We start from the raw sequence: 16,555 nt of genomic DNA, 5'->3' as shown, positions 1-16,555 counted from the left end.
TTGCTGTATACCCGGCATAGATTGAAAACCCACTGCAGGGTGCAGGTCATTTATTGGCTCTGGGTACCTAGAGTTCTTGATGAACCTATAAGCCCTATATATCCCCGCAACCAGAAGAGTCCAGCAGACGTGATGGTATATTGCTTTCGAAAATCTGACATTGCTGGAAAAAGTTACAGAGTAAAACGTAGAGAAAAATTGATGTTTTTTTCACCTCAATTTCAATATTTTTCTTTTTCAGTTGTTATTTTCTGTAGGAAACCCTTGTAGGATCTACACAAATTACCCCTTGCTGAATTCAGATTTTTGTCTACTTTTCAAAAATGTTGCGGTTTCTGGGATCCAGCGTTGGTTTCATGCCCATTTCTGTCACTGACTGGAAGGAGGCTGAAAGCACAAAAAATCGTAAAAATGGGGTATGTCCCCGTAAAATGCCAAAATTGTGTTGAAAAATTGGGTTTTCTGATTCAAGTCTGCCTGTTCCTGAAAGCTGGGAAGCTGGTGATTTTATCACCGCAAACCCTTTGTTGATGCCCTTTTCAGGGAAAAAACCACAAGCCTTCTTCTGCAGCCCATTTTTCCAATTGTTTTGAAAAAAAAAAAATTTTCACTGTTTTTTGGCTAATTTCTTGCCCTCCTTCTGGGGAACCCACAAAGTCTGGGTACCTCTAGAATCCCTAGGATGTTGGAAAAAAAGGACGCAAATTTGGCGTGGGTAGCTTATGTGAACAAAAAGTTATGAGGGCCTAAGCGTGAACTGCTCCAAATAGCCAAAAAAAGGCTCGGCACAGGAGGGGGAAAAGGCCTGGCAGCGGAGGGGTTAATAAAAAAATTATTAATGAGTGTTCATGTATTCTGAGTAATGGATTTTCGTAGAAAATGTGATAACATTGAAAATTAATGTATGCATTTGAAAATATGATCATGATGAGTGGCCACCAATGTTTGCGAAGTGTACTTATTAGTAGTTTATTTATAAGAAATGTTGAGTATATGTTTGACTAAAGTAGTAATGTGTCATATAAAGGGATATTCATTATGTATTAGCTTTATTAAGTGTAGGCCTTAACTTAGCGGAGGTCTTGGCCTAGTTGCCCGGCCTCATGTCAAGCTGTATTTCTTAATGGCTGTCCTAGAGAGTTAAACTGTGATTTTCCATTGTATTGTGTAAATGTGCTTGTAGCTAAAAGTCTTTCTCATGAGAACTGATTGCTAGAAGATGCTGTTTTTGCTAAAAATGTAACATTATGAGTGAAATGTGTGTAAGACTGACTTTCTCAGGAGGGGACCCATGGAGACACTGACTTGAGTATAAGCTGCAACAATATTGCTACCTGATGAGCCGGGTGATGGGGACATTGCAGGAGAAACCAATCAGCGACATGTGAACAGAGTTGTGGTAGAATTCATAGATTTGAAGTTTTTGTTTTATTGGACAAAGTGTGAACATGCGATCCTTCTTTTGAGTTGCTTAAAGACTTTGCATTGTCTGAACTTTGATTCTGGATCCTGGTGCCTTTCGTGACCGAAATGATGTCCTGATCACGAAGACTATCTTAGCTTGCTGATCCAATTGAGGAGAGGTATTATTGTACTCAAATGTTTGGTATACCTATTTGCTTTTTCTTTCTAGCGACCAACCGCACTGTTTTGATAGAGCCATAGTTAGATTTTTTCCAAATTTGTGTTACTAAATTGTTTTGCATGAAGCCCAACATGCTGATGCTAATCTGATGTTAGATAAGGATTCTCACTAATGAAAATCTGCCAATAGGGAATAATGTTTGAGGAATTTCTCTCCTGAATCTAGATGTACGTGATATCATTTGCGCAATTGTTCTTGTTATTAATTTGTACCGTAGCTTTAGAATGTGTAATAGTTCAAGCTTTGATTAGATTGCATTTCTTCGCAGGTTTGGACAGCCAGTGTTGTTCCTATATGTGTATCATTTGTTTTTTAGATTAATTTACGTGACTTTAGCATTGTTAATACAGGAAATAAATATTCTAACTTTTACTAAAAGGTGTGCTTATTCATGACTGAAAACCCATGGTGCTCAAAAATTACTGACTCCAATGATTGTTAATGTCATTGATTATCATTGATTATTGATTGATCATTGATTATTGGTCTACCTGTACTGGATCTATGGTGGAAACATCTTCATTGAGAGTCAAAAGGTTCATCAACCTATTTGCGTCCCCTTGAAAGTTTACTTATTAAGGTCAGACATGCTAACAGAGATGGTAGCAGAGGATGGTTTGTCTCCTTAAGAGCCCATCATAGACATCCGGAACAGAGTATTAGGTACTAATGGAGACAATAGCAGAAATTGATGGTTCATCTCCCTAAGAGCCCGTCATAGGTGTTCCCGGAGATGGTAGCAGAGACGGACTAGAATAACAGGTATTAACAGAGATAGTTGTAGGATTGATGGTCCCAGAGGTAGCAGGAAGAAATAAGGATCAATGGAGATGGCAGTAGCTTGATGATTTGGTCATTTGAAAGTTCATTGTTACTGAGATTTGGATTTTATTTTTCTATTATATTAATTGTTTCCTTAAGTCCAGAAATTACTTTCCCAGAATCTCAGATCTTGCTGATGGTTGTTTGAGGATGTTCTCGGCGTCCTAGTGATAGTGTGAATGCAGTAAGTAGGGTTTTGCACTTGCACAGCTTGTGCAAATCGCAGGTGAATCGTGATGTTTGTGAGGGTTTAGGGAGTTTGCATCCTCCAAATGAAGTTGTAGAAGGAGTGTGCGCACTCCATAGTGTGAAAGTAGGGAAGTCATTGAACTTCACATGTGTGTGGCGCTTTGTGCTAATAAATTGTCCACATGGTTGTTGATGTACGAACCCTGCGTGGTCTAAGAGTCCAGAGTTATTGAAAAGTGTATGAGACACTTGGTTTAAGGTTGTAATCTGGCTGGTTTAGTAGGTTGATCGGGTGTGGTCGACAAGTCAGAGTGTGAGTCAAAGTGAGTGAAGAAAATTTCGACTGAGATCTGGCAAGTCCTATGTGCATCAGGACAGACCAACTGATCAGTTGAGAGAAAAATTTGGGGGTTGAATTTTGCTTGCGAATCTGGGAGACTGAGAAAGAAGGAGTAGCTGTAAGTGCAGGAAGAGCCGTCAGTGAAAAATTCCTAAAGTTTCTGAAGTGATTGTGTTACCTTTCCTGTAGTAAACCAGCAGATTTGGTTTTCGATTTTGGGTTTAGTGCTTGCAATTCTGCATTAGGTTTGTGTGAATTGTAGTTTGGGAGTACAAGCCGCAAGACTTTGTCAGCCGCAGTGCATGTGAGTGTGACATCATTGGAGCCTCGCTGGGATAGGTTGGTTAGTGAGAAGGGTCGCACACAGATTGGCAGCCGTCCGTGAGAGGCAATTGGTTAAGAAAGTGGGTGAAGAGAATTCTGGAATTTAAAGTCACTTCTTAATTTGAGTTTGAATAACAAAAAGGTTGAAAAGATTAAATTTTTCAAAGCTTTAAAGAGTGTTTTAAGAGGGGATACGTTCATTACAGTGAGAATAGGTGAAGCTACACCACCAGAAGGTATACCAGCCTACATTGTAATGGAAGAGAAGGGTGTTGCACCATGTCTTTGGCTAAAGCAATGCTGCAAAGTGATAGAGAAGGATGGGAACCTAGCATTTCTTGCAAATGGGGCATTCAATTTGAAGGTTCTAGAGCATTTAGGATGGTGCTATATGAATCAAAGCCCCTTCTGAGACCAGCACAGTTTGAGGTATTAGCGATTTGGGAGTTAGTAGCCAGACAGCAACATCAACAGAAATTCGAGAGGAGAATGAGAAAGGCAGAAAAGACTTTAACAGAGGCTAGGTGGGACAGTGCTCAGAATGTTTGGAGGATGGAGACTTAACACGGAATTAAGTTGTTTCCAGTGATTACGCAGGACAATGAGAAGGAAGGAAGGAAAGCTACTAGAAAAACTAACAGGCGCCCATCTGAAAAGAGGGAGAGTAGGAAGTCTTCAAAGTGGAGGAAGAATCAGATAATGATGAGTTCATTTTACGGTTATTGAGAAATCGCCCACCAACAGTTGCAGCACATGAGAGTGGTCCGAGTACCAGTGCTGATCCTCCACGTTTGACGCAGGTTAATGGGATAATGAGTCCGGTGCAGGTTAATACTAGCCTGACACAGAGTCCGATGGGGGTAGTCTTAACGTGATTACTACTCGTATATTGCAAAATCAGGTGCAACTGCCACAGGTTCTGAGAATTTACCCTGATGTGCCCATTATGGAAATTACTTTGAATTTAATGGTGCCTACGGAAGAGGTTTTCCCAAGACCAATATTTGTTCAGACTGAACCAACTCCACTTTTACTGCCCCAAGTGCAGCCACAAGTCATGCCGAGATTCACTCCAGTAACACGGACACAGTCAGAGATCACTCCAATGATGGATCAGAACATGGGAGTTACTCTTCCCCAGAACTTAAGTACCAGAACAACCCCAGATGCTAAACCTTTACCTATTACTGTTGGTCCAGCCGTACCCCTATTTGCACAAAAGAAACCTAGTGTAGGTGAACAGGGTGTCATGGCACAGAACGTAATGAGGGGAGGACATAACAAACATGCTCAAGTAGTCTCTCATGTGGGACAGACTTTTGACAGGTCAAGATCACTGTTGGACCTGAGTCCATTCAGAGTACTTTCAGATTCTATGGTAGGGTCAAACATTATCAAGAGTTTGAAATTGTTGGCACCGCAGTCCCCGAATGCAGTTGCACAGCAAGTGCCACCAGTCCAAGCCAGTAACATTTCGTTGCAAGGATTGACAGCTCAGCAGTTGACAGAATGGTTAGAAAAGATGAATACCCCGCAGAGTGCTCCTAAGGGAGAGGAATGTTTGAATTATGCTAAGCTAAGCATGGAAGTGGGTGAGCTCATAGAAGGGACCGAGGGTGTGGATAGGTTAGAATCCTACACAGAGGTAGAATTGAGATATTTGTACCCGAAGATTACAAGGGAGGTGAGCGATGTACATCAGAAGCTAGCAGACCTGGCAAAGAAGTACAGCATAGAAATAGAGAAAACAAAGCATTTGAAAAGGAGTTACAGATCAGATTTTGAGACTAAAGATTTTGAACACATGAGATCTGCCGGAATGAAGGCACACCTTGAGGACCTGCTTCAAAGCGCCAGGACCTGGGGAGCATTAGACAAATTGAAAGGCAGATGGATAAAGAAAAGAGACAAGAGGAAAATGGATCTGACTGCAATTGTGCAGCAAGGTCAAGATCCAGTAAAGATTTTACCAATGAGGGAGATTCCAGGAGGGAATTTTGTTCATGTCCCTCGGAGCAGAAGTGATATTCAATCAATTATGAATGATTATCCAAAATTGAGAGAGAAGCCAGTGAAGTGGTACCAGCAGACAGACAGGTTTGTGAAACTTGCAAAGTGGCTGTGGGAGGACTTGAACACATTATTAGAGATAGTGGTTCCAGCTGATCTGTGGATAGAATGTAAGAGGAGTGTATATTGGCCAACAAGCGAACCAGAGAGAGACAAGAATACAGATGCTGAAATATTACTATAAGGTGAATAAATTATTTAACACAAGAATTTCGCCCAAGAATATTGATTGGCAGAGGATTGACAGACAGCTCAGGAAGTATAGAAGTCGATACATTCTTCTTATGAGAGATTGTTACAAGCGTTCCAGCATTACAGTGGTACAGAGACAATTAAGGCGAAAGACATGATTAATTTTTTGTTCAGATTTGTGGAAGGGTTGAGATCTGAAATTGGCCAGATGTATAAGAGTCATGAGGTATTGCAGTATGTAAAATACTGTAATGATGAAATTGAGTTGAAGCAGACAAAGCTGCAAGTAAAGGCGATGGTGATCCAGATTAAAGGAAATTTTCCACAACATTTACCGCAGCCGCAGCAGGGAAACTTGATGTTTCAGTCCCAGATGAGAGGTAGAGGTCGCCGTGGTAATTTGAATTGCAGTCCAGATTTAGGTACTGTATTGATTCAGAATGATTTGCAGGGAGTGAAGAAGTTATTGCCTTGTCACGTTTGCAGAGCTGTCAGACTCTGGAAACGGGAGGTCCAATGATGGTGCAGGAAGGTGTTGTTCAGCAAGGTAATGACATCAATTTGTTCCAGAACATGAGAGGGCAAGGAGTGAGAGGTCCTAACCCAAATTTTCTAAATAATGTGAATCAACCCATGGAGCAGGTGCAAATGCTTTGTGTACAAATGACACACTTGCAACCGATGCAGCAGCAGGTTTCCATGGTACCTAGACAGCAAATTCAGCTACCTCAAGCCCCAATGGAACAGCAGCAAATGATGCTTTTCAACAGGTCACAGGTCAGAGGCTTAACCAAAGTAATAACACAGTACACCAATTCCCGTTACACAGTGAGACTGGAATAAATGATGATTGGATGAGTGAAAGTTCAGATGAGGAGCTGTGTGTGCTTGCAACCTCCTTAGAAGTAGATCAGAGAGGTCCCTATGTAAAGGGAAAAGTAATGGGTGACAGAGTTTCATTTTTGGTTGACACTGGAGCTACACGCTCTACACTGAGAAGAGAATAAGTTCTAAACTTGCCCCTCTCAGGTAAAACAGTTCAGATTGTAGGGGTAGTGAATCAGTATTTGACTAACCCTATTACAGAACCCGTTCAGGTTAAAATTGGCAACTTTCAGAGATTACACAAATTTGTGGTCTGTGATTCAAGTCCAGTATCCATACAGGGAAGAGACTTGTGTAAAACGAAATGCTCAATTACTTGTTCAAATGATGGAATTGAAATTCAGATGAATAGTGATGATAAAGATGATCAAGCCCCAGAGATAAAGTGTGAGACTACAAAAGAGGAATATCCTATGATTTAATTTTTCCCAGTGTCCACAGTGAAGGAGCTTCATCCTGATTTGCAGGGAACGGTTAAGGAGAAGGTGTGGAATCTGACAAGAAAGGAGATAGGTCTGATAAAGGGAGTTGAACCAGTTAAAGTTACTGTAAAGTCGAATGCAGTTTTTCCTCAAATTCCCCACTACCACATGCCACAGGATATCCTTATGAAGGTCACCCAGGTAATTGTAGACTTTGTGCAACAAAGGGTTTTGAAGGAAGTATTGAGCAGCCCATGTAATTCACCGACAATGGGTTTGCAAAAGCCCTGTGGGAAGGTTTGAATTGTCCAAGATTTGAGAAACGTAAATGAGATTGTGGTCATGTGTTGTCCCGTGGTACCAAACCCAACTGTGATAATGTTTCAGATTCCATGTGATGCTGAATGGTTCACTGTCATTGATTTGTCACAAGCCTTTGTTTCTGTGCCTTTTCATGAGGACAGCCAATTTCTCATTTGTTTCAAGTTTTTGGACCAAGTTTACTGTTGGTGCAGAATTCCTCAAGGGTTTTCCGAGTCCCCTTCCATATTCAATCAGATCTTGAAGAACAATTTGGAGTTGTTGGAGTTACCTTTCCATTCGACTATGGTACAATACATTGATGACTTGCTGTTTGCGTCCAAAACCAGGGACGAGTACAAGTATGACACTATTGCCTTACTGAATCATTTGGGAAAGAATGTTCATAAAGTGTCTCTGCTTAAACCACAATACTTTCAGAAAAAATTGAAATACTTGGGTCACCAAATTGAGAAGGGATCGACAAAGATATCCAGAGAAAGGGTTACGACCATATTGCAGATGAATCCCCGACCACACAGAGAGACGTCAGGATGTTTTTAGTGATGGTAGGCTACTGTGGCCAATGGATCAACATTTTTCAGTCATTTCGAGACCATTGCAGAAACTGACAGATAAGGAAGTCACTGATCCCATAGTGTTAGACCAGGCTGGAATGAAAGCGTTCACTGAATTGAGAGAGAGTCTGTGCAAGGCTCCAGCTTTGGATATGCCTGACTACCAAAAATCTTTCACATTGTTTTGTCGTGAGCATGATGCATGTTCTTTGTCTGTCTTGACACAGGTCCAAGGAGGTGTAAACCGCCCTGTGGCATATTTTTCAGCTACTTTGGACCCAGCTGCAGCAGCCTTACCAGGTTGTTTGCACGCAGTTGCAGCGGTTGGTCAAAGCCTTACACAGTGTGAAGGCATAGTGATGGGATATCCTTTGACTATAATGCTCCCTCATTCTATTGAGATTCTACTTACAAGGATGAAAACCCAATATTGGTCTGGTGCAAGATTGACTAGATATGAAACGAGTATTCTAGGGTTATCAAGTGTGTCATTGAAAAGATGTACAGTGCTGAACCAGGTCACCTTACTTCCTTATGAAAATTTTGAGATTGAAAAGGTGGAAGATGTTGAGCATGATTGTCTTGAAGTAACTGACTTGTACACAATACCGAGACCTGACATTAGAGATGCCCAATTGGATGAGAAAGACCAAATTATCATTGTTGATAGTTCTTGTCTAAGGGACAATGCAGAGACACTGAGAGCAGGATATGCCCTGTGCGCAATTACTGGTATTTTAAAAGCTTCTTGGCTTAGAGGAGTGTATTCTGCCCAAGTAGCGGAACTGGTAGCCCTTACTAGAGCGTGCCAAGTTTCTGCTCAGCTGAAAATTACAATCTGTACGGATAGCCAGTATAGATTTTGAATCGTCCATGATTTTGGCCAGTTGTGGTCACAGAGAGGTTTCGTGACCTCTTCTGGTTCACCAGTGAGAAATGGTGAAAGGATTAAAGAACTGTTACATGCTATCCAAATGCCTGAAAAGATTGCTGTGGTGAAATGCAGTGCACATCTGAAGTTGCAGGACTTTGTGTCATTGGGAAATGAATACATGGATCAAGTCGCAAGGTTCTGCGCATTGAACTGTATATCGTTCAAAGACAAGTGGGAAATGTTACCTGAAGAAGACGAAACATGTCCAAGTTTTGCATTGAAAGTAATTGACACCTTGGAAGAATTGAAAACGTTGCAGAATAATGTTGACAGGGAGGAAAAACGTTCACGGAGTAAAATGAAATGTGTGCAAAGACAAGATGAGTTGTGGGTTTCAGGACAGGGTCAATTGGTTTTGCCAAATAGTCTGTTGTTTCAAATGGCTAGGTATTATCATGGTCAATCGCATGTTGTGAGAGATGCCATGATTCGTTGTTCAAACATGATTGGTTCAACCCAAAGTTTAGACTAGTTGCTGAAGCAGTTTGCCATCGTTGTGTCATTTGCCAACAACTCAATGCTGGAAAATGGACAGTGGTTAATTTGAGCCACATTGGAAGAGCAGGAGGTCCATTCAGCAGAATGCACATGGATTTTATTGAGATGCCTGTGTGTGGAGGTTTCAGATATGTGTTGGCGAATGATTGTATCTTTAGTCACTGGATTTAAGCTTACCCCACACAGACAAATGACAGTCTCACAGTAGCAAATCTACTGCTTAGGGAACTGATACCACTTTTTGGGTTTCCAATCTCTTTAGAATCAGACAGGGGAAGTCACTTCAACAATGAAGTAATTAAATTACTGTGTGCAGCATTGAACATTGAGCTGAAGATGCATTGTAGTTACTGCCCTGAAGCATCAGGTCTAGTGGAACAAATGAATAGTACCTTGAAGTCAAGAGTTGCAAAGATGTGTGCGTCCACGATTCTGAAGTGGCCTGATGCACTCCCTTTAGTTCTGTTGACAATGAGAAATACACCCGACAGGAAAACAGGATTGTCGCAGCATGAGCTCGTTATGGGTCGAGCCATGAGGTTGCCAGCGGAGCCTGCAAATGCACTTGTCAACATTACAGATGATGTGGTGTTGGACTACTGCAAAGGTCTGGCTGATGTGGTTCTCTCTTTCTCTCAGCAGCTGGAGGCTGCCACACTGCCACCGATCCATGACCCAGGGCACAACCTGAAAGCCTGTGACTGGGTTTTGGTCCAGAAACACATGAGGAAAAATTGCTTGGAGCCTCGTTGGAAAGGACCGCTCCAGGTAGTTTTGACATCTGCTGCAGCTGTGAAGTGCACTGGAGTTCCGAACTGAATCCATGCCAGTCACACGAAGAAAGTGGCATGTCCACTGGATCATGAAGAAGAGTTGTTGAGAGTACCAACAACAGCAGAGCAAGTCTCAGGGTCTGAAAGAGAACAAAGAGGAAGTGAGACCAGATCTGAGCCCATTGAGGACAGTTCAGTCACTCCTGTGAGAGACGAAAGAGAAGACCTCAAGGAGATTGACGGAGAGCCTATCTCAATTGAGGCAGCAGGAGAACCTAGTCAGAGGAGGGCTTTCCCAGAAGCAGACGATTTTGAGAGATAATACATAGCAATTTCCCGATCCCAAGGGGAAAAGAGTTGAGGCGAATCAAAGTCACTGTGGTCTGACTCCTCCTGAACCTGTTGCAGGTCCGTCAAGAGAAAACATCATAGATCAAGGAGAAGTTTCAAGTTCAACTCTGAAAAGAACATTAACCAAAGGTCCACTGAGAGGAGATAAGTGGCCGGAGTCACAAGGAAAGGGAAAAGAAGTGGTTGTTGAAACAACAATCGAGGATGAAGTAGATACAACAAGGAGAGAAGATCTAAGAGAAGGAGAATTAAATGGTGATCAAAAGTTGAAAAGAAAGAGAATAGCAAGTCGAAGATACGCAGGTCCTGAGTGGGCATATGCAACTACATGTGAATGGCAGCAAGCAGTTTTGTCTTTTTGTTTTGCTAGAGAAATTCTGTGTCAATATTTTGGCACTTGAAGGAACCGGAAGAACTTAACTGTTGAAACAATCTAAGAGAACATTTGTGAGAAAGAGACTGTTAAAAATAACTGGAAAAGACATTGATAACCTGATTTGACTTTTGAACCCTGATTTTGAGAAGCTGCTTACCGATTTTTGATAAGGGATCCTGGAAGTGAAACTGAGAGCTGTAAATAACAGGTGAAAGAAGATTTTTGTTTTGATTTTGCTGCAGTTTTTCTAAATTTTCTTCTGCTTTCTGATTCTTTACAGATCATGAGTAACATTAGCCAGCAGAGTAGGAATACTAGGCGCTGTAAATATATGATTATTTGTTTGGTGATTGTCTGTGGGATATTGTTTGTAGTGTTGATTGTGGGTATGTCTGTTGTGGATAACAGTGATGCCAACCATACTTCTGCTTTTGAGACAACTACTGTACTAAAGACAATAGAAAAGTTTAGGTTAGATGAGAAGTATTTGCATGGGGGTACTAATGTGGAAGGAGAACTTTCTTCTAATGCCTTTTATCGCTTGCTGAGTGGGTATGTTGAGACGATGGATGCGAGGAATTGTTATGTGTGTACGCAGATTCCTTCATCAGTCGAAGAAGGAGTTACTTACCATAGTCTGCCTCTAACATATGGAATAAGTTGTAGTCTGTTACTAACAAGATTTTATACCCAGGAGTACATTCAGTATTTCTTCTACAATTATGGTGTTTTTTGTTTGTTCCTATAACTAGGCATTTGAATAGGGTAGCTAAGGACAATGACATAGTATTAGTTAGAGGTTTCTTTGAACCTACGTTGACATTTGGCACAGCTTAGGCACACCGCATTGATTTAACATGCTTGCTTACACCTTTAAAAAAGAGCTTCTTAGATCACACAGATGACAGGAGAAAGGCATTGAAGGAGAAGTTAGAAAAAGGCTTAGGGAAAAAGACTTCCAAGAATGATTATGCTTATAGTGCAATTAAAACACAAGGGAAATTAGCTCTAGATGTGCAACACATAGGAAAACTTTGTATATATAGGCCTAAATCATGGGCTGATACTTTGTTTGTTGGAACAAGTGAATATAAACACGTGGTTTTGGTAGAGTGAATGGACGTTTCTGTTGAATGGACAGGACCCAGCAATTCCTGGGATCTATTACATCTGTGGTCCTAATGCTGGTTACCATCTTCCAAGAGGATGGTATTGGACATGTTACTTGGGAATAGTTTTCCCTAAGATTTTTCAGATGGATGACTTAAAGAAGTATCCAAAAGTGATTGAATTATATAATATGAGACAGAGGAGGTTGTCTCCTTCTAGTATAGTGGGAGATATATTTGAAGCAATAATTCCTTTAGTAGGAGTTGTTCTGAATTCGATAAAGATTCGAAAGTTGTCTACTATTGTGGATAACATGCTGAAAAAGTTTTCAGGAGCCATACTGTGAGAAAGTAGCCTCTTTCTAGCGTGGTTACCCCCACTTTTGGCCTGTTTGTGAGTGTGTGTCAGTGTGGGTTTACTGTGTCACTTGGATCCTGCTAGCCAGGATCACAGTGCTCATAGATAAAAACCTATATGTCAGTGTGTTTTGCCTGTCTCACTGGAATCCTGCTGGCCAGGACCCCAGTGCTCTTAGTTTGTGGCCTAATGTGTGTGTTGTCAGTAGTGCTTAACTGTGTCACTGAGGCTCTGCTAACCAGAACCTCAGTGATTATGCTCTCTCTGCTTTTAAACTTGTCACTATAGGCTAGTGACTTCATTTACCAATTTCAATTGGCACACTGGACACCCCTTATAAGTCCCTACTATACGGTACCTAGGTACATAGGGCATTGGGGTTCCAGGATATCCTTATGGGCTGCAGCTTTTCTTTTTGCCACCCATAAGGAGCTCTGACAAACCCTTCCACAGGCCTGCCATTGCATTCTGCGTGAAATAAGGCACACATTATTTCACAGCCATTTTCACTGCACTTAAATAACCTATAAGTCACCTATATGTCTAACCTTCATTTATTGAAGGCTAGGTGCAAAGTTTCACTAGCAAAGGTGCCCCTACATAGTTCATGGCCAATTCCCGGGACTTTGTGAGTGTGGGGATGCCATTTCATACGTGCCTGCATATAGGTCAATACCTATATGTAGCTTCACAATGGTAACCCCGAATATGGCCATGTAAGTTGTCTAAGATCATGGACTTGTCCCCCCATTCCAAATCTGGTATTGGGGAGCCAATTCCATGCATCCTGGGGGCTCCACCATGGAGCCCCAGTACTGCCAAATCAACTCTCTGAGGCTTGCAATGCAACTTCAGCTGATGCCACCTCACAGACATGGTTCTGTACTCCTGGGGTGTGAGCAACTCAGTCCCAGGAAAGCAGAACAAAGCATTTCCTTTGGGAGCAGGGTGTTACACCGCCTCCCTTTGGAAATAGGTGTTGCAGGCTGGGGAGGGGTAGCCTCCCCCAGCCTCTGGAAATGCTTTGAAGGGCACAGATGGTGCCCCCTTTGCATAAGCCAGTCTACACTGGTTCAGGGACCCCTTGACCCTGCTCTGGCGCAAAACTGGACAAAAGAAAGGGGAGTGACCTGTGACGGGCCGGACTGCGCCGACCTGCACATGTCTACGACTTGTGCTGACTCTGCCCATGGCGTCCCGGACACACCCCGCAGAGCCAGCCTCCCTATTGGTTCCCTGCAGTGTCCGCAGGAAGGAGGGGCCATTATAAGGACTGTAGGGATGATGCCGAGGAAGAGGCCGTTCCAGAGGAGGAAAACCGAGGAGCCGACCGATGAAGGAACGACAGGAACGGGAGGAGAACACGGAGAAGCCACAGCAGGAGGTTTCCGGTGCTACAGAGAAGAAGACGGTTCAGAGGAGCCGATACCCTTGTGATCCCGACCCCTGGATAAAGTCTGCTGGCCCCGGGGAGCACTCGCCTAGGACCTGCCACGCTTCAGGAGAAGCGTGTCAAAGTCAGGTATGATACTCAAACTGGGTAAAGGGGGAGGGTGGAAGGGAGAAGGAAACCAGGAGTGGGAAAAGGGGTTTGGGGCACGGAAAATACGGGCACGAGCTGGGTGGGTTAGTGATAGGAAAGGGAAAGGAGGGGAGATAAAACCAGCACAGTAGAGAACACAAGAAAGAAAGAAGGAGACAGCGAGAGATATGAGAAAAGGAACAAAAGACAGAAGGTGTTGAAATAATAGGATACAAGCATACAAGTACAGAAAGCGGAGGAGATAGCAAGTGCCTAACAGTAACCAGCTCAGAGAAGAAGAGCAGGACAGGGAAATCAAAAGACATAGGAACGCCCAGGAGAAGAGGAAGAGATAAGAGCCAAAGAACAACAGAGAGGAAAAAGAAAAGAAGTGAGACATTAACCCCTTCTGTGCCCAGGACGTAATGGTTACGTCCTGAGGCACAGTGCTGCTGTGCCCAGGACGTAACCATTACGTCCTGTGCACAGAGCCCAGAGGGAGCACTCTCGCTCCCTCTGTGGGGTTCCCCCCCACCCCCCCAAGTCAGGGATGGAAGGGGAAGCCCTTCCCCTCCCACCCCCGACCCCCCCAACCCCCCCTGTGACGTCAGCGCGCGAGCGCGCGCTGATTAGTCACAGGGTCTTCCCCATCGCGCTGTAAGCAGAGCTTCCAGCGCGATTGAAAAATAAATGCTTTTGCATTTCTTTTTCAATCCCATGGGGGAGGCCCCGAGAGGCTTCAAAGGGAAGGAAATGTATTTCCTTCCCTTTGAAGTCTCTCACAGGTTTCAAAAGCCGGATTGCTTGCAATCCGGCTTTTGAAACCCCACTAGACACCAGGGATTTTTTATTTTTTTTCTTGAAATTGGCAAAAGGGAGCGACCCCTTGGGCAAGGGTCGCTCCCAGGGGGGCATTTTTTTAGGAAGGCCTTTTCTGCCCCCCCTGGGGGCAGATTGGCCTATTATTAGGCCGATCTGCCCCCAGGGGGGGCAGAAACCTCTAGGCACCAGGGACCTTTTTTTTTTTTTTTTTTTTTTAGATGAATTCTTTTTTTTTAGGTGGGGAGCGATCCCTTAGGCAAGGGTCGCTCCCCTACGGGGCAATATATATTTAGGCCATTTCTGCCCCCCTTGGGGGCAGATTGGCCTATTTTGATAAGGCCAATCTGCCCCCAAGGGGGGCAGAAACCATTAGACACCAGGGAGCTTGTTTTTGCGCGCGAATGTCACGCAACAAAGCGACCCCTTTGGCAAGGGTCGCTCCCAGGGGGGGCAATTTTTTGGGAAGGCCTTTTCTGCCCCCCCTGGGGGCAGATTGGCCAATTTTAGGTCAATCTGCCCCCAAGGGGGCAGAAACCACTAGGCACCGGGGATTTGTTTTTTGGCGCCAATGTCACGCAGGGGGAGCGAACCCGTAGGCAAGGGTCGCTCCCGGGGGGGGGTGGGTGTTGGGGGGGCAAATTTATTTTAGGCCATTTCTGCCCCCCCCCCCCGGGGCCGGCTGAGCTACAGGCCAAACACCACAGGTAGGCACCTTGCAAAAAACACCTCTGTTTTCTGTGAAAAAATATGTTGTGTCCACGTTGTGTTTTGGGCCATTTCCTTTTGTGGGCGCTAGGCCTTCCCACAGAAGTGATGTACCATTTTTATCGAGAGACTTAGGGGAACGCTGGGTGGAAGGAAATTTGTGGCTCCTCTCAGATTCCAGAACTTTCTGTCACCGAAATGAGAGGAAAAAGTGTTTTTTGGGCCAAATTTTGATGTTTGCAAAGGATTCTGGGTAACATAACCTGGTCAGAGCCCCGCAAGTCACCCCATCTTGGATTCCCCTGGGTTTCTAGTTTTCAAAAATGCACTGGTTTGCTAGGTTTCCTCAGGTGTCGGCTGAGCTACAGGCCAAAATCCACAGGTAGGCACTGCTTTTTATAAAAAAAATTGATATGTCCACGTTGTGTTTTGGGCCCTTTCCTTTCGTGGGCGCTAGTCCTACCCACACAAGTGAGGTATCATTTTTATCGGGAGACTTGGGGGAACGCTGGGTAGAAGGAAATTCGTGGCTCCTCTCAGATTCCAGAACTTTCTGCCACAGAAATGTGAGTAACATGTGTATTTTTAGCCAAATTTTGAGGTTTGCAAAGGATTCTGGGTAACAGAACCTGGTCCGAGCCCCGCAAGTCACCCCTCCTTGGATTCCCCTAGGTCTCTAGTTTTCAGAAATGCACAGGTTTGGTAGGTTTCCCTAGGTGCCTGCTGAGTTAGAGGCCAAAATCTACAGGTAGGCACTTCGCAAAAAACACCTCTGTTTTTTTCCAAAATTTAGGATGTGTCCACGTTGCGCTTTGGGGTGTTTCCTGTCGCCGGCGCTAGGCCTACCCACGCAAGTGAGGTATCATTTTTATCGGGAGACTTGGGGGAACGCTGGGTGGAAGGAAATTTGTAGCTCCTCTCAGATTCCAGAACTTTCTGCCACAGAAATGTGAGGGACATGTGTTTTTTTAGTCAAATTTTGAGGTTTGCAAAGGATTCTGGGTAACAGAACCTGGTCCGAGCCCCGCAAGTCACCCCTCCTTGGATTTCCCTAGGTCTCTAGTTTTCAGAAATGCACAGGTTTGGTAGGTTTCCCTAGGTGCCGGCTGAGCTAGAGGCCAAAATCTACAGGTAGGCACTTCGCAAAAAACACCTCTGTTTTTTTCCAAAATTTAGGATGTGTCCACGTTGCGCTTTGGGGTGTTTCCTGTCGCCGGCGCTAGGCCTACCCACGCAAGTGAGGTATCATTTTTATCGGGAGACTTGGGGGAACGCTGGGTAGAAGGAAATTTGTGGCTCCTCTCAGATTCCAGAACTTTCTGCCACAGAAATGTGAGTAA

This window comes from Pleurodeles waltl, chromosome 5, assembly GCF_031143425.1.
Source record: "Pleurodeles waltl isolate 20211129_DDA chromosome 5, aPleWal1.hap1.20221129, whole genome shotgun sequence".
Classification (NCBI taxonomy): domain Eukaryota; kingdom Metazoa; phylum Chordata; class Amphibia; order Caudata; family Salamandridae; genus Pleurodeles; species Pleurodeles waltl.
This window is presented reverse-complemented; position numbering follows the sequence as displayed.